The sequence below is a fragment of the Melanerpes formicivorus genome, unplaced genomic scaffold (genome assembly GCF_026170545.1).
Source record: "Melanerpes formicivorus ecotype bairdi unplaced genomic scaffold, bMelFor1.0.p_v2 SCAF_1, whole genome shotgun sequence".
Taxonomy (NCBI): domain Eukaryota; kingdom Metazoa; phylum Chordata; class Aves; order Piciformes; family Picidae; genus Melanerpes; species Melanerpes formicivorus.
In genome coordinates this window covers 42,108,453-42,110,764 of record NW_027142353.1, presented here as the reverse complement: position 1 = coordinate 42,110,764, position 2,312 = coordinate 42,108,453, and positions in this window count along the sequence as shown.

Sequence of the window (2,312 nt, the reverse complement as noted above, 5' to 3'; positions counted from 1 at the left end):
GACCAATAAAGAATAAAATAATAGAATATGCAGCATTTATTTTGGATTTCTTTAGATTGGTGGCAAGTGAATGCTAAAGGGAAAGGATGTCAGGTGAGAAGGTTTTTCATGGTAATTTTGTATTAAGAGGCTTCAGGGTAACATATTTGAGAAACTAATGTTGCTCATCTTCTTTCACATTCATAGCACAGTGATTTGTACTAAAAATGATAAGGAAACCAATTTCCAAACAGTAGAAATTGGGGCACTTCTGGGCTTTGTGGGAACACCAAGGTGCCAGGGTTGCCTCACTGGTGAGTAAGAGGTTGTTTCCCTCCAAGATGTAGAGCCATGAGTTAGTTGTACTAGCAGAGGAATATTTACTGTAAAGGCAGCACAGTTTGGATGATTAAGTTAGTGAAAATACAGTGATTATCAGGCCATGGTGATGATTGATTTAGTAACCCAGTATATCTTGTGATTCATTTAAATGCTTTTTTTCTAGGGCACCTGAGCCATCAGCTTGGAACATTACTGATGGGGTGATACTTTGAAACAACTGGGAGCTTTTCTCATGAGAGAGAATCCCCTTTATTTTTAATTACACTTATTTTTTTTTCCATGTGAGTAGACTTTAAACACTAGGTGTCAGTCAGTCACCTCACAACAGCAAGCTCTCAAGCCATAGCACATTTGTCTTTGGCAGTAAAACCTTTTAAAGAAAGCACGTACAATAACGTATTCATTAAACAATAACTGTAGCAATGTTAAAGCCAGGTGAGATGATTATGCCACAGGGCTGTTTAACAGCCATAGAGATCCTAGAGACAGGGAATGTGAAGAAAACCCTTTTGTAGAAAGACCCTTGCACATGCTGCGATGAACTTTCACACCTTTTCTGTAAAATCTTTGTTAATCTGTTGTTTAATGCTACAGTCAAATGGCAAATTCCTCTGGTAACCACTCATGCTACTACAGTTTCTGGAACATTTCTAAAATACTTGTTTCAAAAGAAAGGACACAGATCAACTAGATTGAAAAAACAGGAATTCAAGCAACACTCCTTCATATTTCCTCCTAGCTAAGTTAGGACTCTTTTCAAGGCGTCACACTACTGCATTTCAAGAAATTATTGTCCCCTACGGTTTTTCAGACCTTTGGAGGTTGCTCCCCACAGGGCATCATTGGCCTGCAGAAACTTATGCCTGCAGACAGGCCATTGTGACAGCTGAGGGCTGTTGAAGCAAAATGCTTGAGTTTGAGTACTACTCCCTTTGCCTTTTTTTCATCAAGGACAGTTACTTGGTGGTGAATTGCAGCAAAAGTTGCTGAATTTCAAGAGTCAGACCTCTCAGGCAACTCAGCATTTCCTACTATCTGCTCTTTTTTTGGTGAGGACAAGGTCCAGCATAGAACCTTTCCCTGTTGGCTTCTCAGCCATTTGGAGGAGGAAATTGTCAACATATTCCAGGAATCTTCTGAATTGCTTGTGCACTGCTATGTTGTCTCTCAAACATATGAGTGGTTTAAGCCTCCATGAGGATCAGGTCATATGACTACAAGGCCACTCCTATTTGTATATGAAGGACTACATCTTCTCTCTCTTCTTGGTCAGGTGGCCTCTAGCAGACCCCCACTATAATATCACTTGTCTCTGCATTATCTTTAGTTCTGACCCACAAGATCTCAGTCATCTCCTCATCCTTTCCCAGGTGAAGCTCCATGGACTCCAACTTGCCACTGACAGATGGTCACACCCTCTCTTTTCCTATCCTTCCTATAGACCCTATCTATTCTTTGAACTCTCCCTAATAGGCATTGTGGTTGCATGGCAGTTATCTCTTGATCTATAATACCTCCTGAAATTTACCCTTGAGGCAGAGAGATCTGATAAGAAAGACAGCTCACTGTATGAGCCAAATTTGCATCCTCCCTGAACTACAAATGTACTTCACATTGAGTGACTATCCCCTTGAGCAGAGACAACCATCAAGTGTTCAGATTCCTTACTAGAGTCTAAGAGATCCTTCCTCACCAAAGGAAGAGAGACACCTTACTCATAACAGATCCTTGACAAGTGGCTGATAGCACACTGAATCAGTACTAAATTAATCCATTTAGCTAATATCAGTAGATGTAAGCCATTGACCAAGTCTGGGTCTAAGTCTGGATCCAGCTGTATTTAGTCTCCTTTCTGAGAAGTTTCAAAAGCAAAGACACCCATTCTGAACCTCATGACTCTAGAGGAGGTTTTCCTTACCCTTTTCATTACTTATGTTAAACATTAACCATTTACCAAATCTGAGACAAAGATTAAGCACACAAAAATTCCA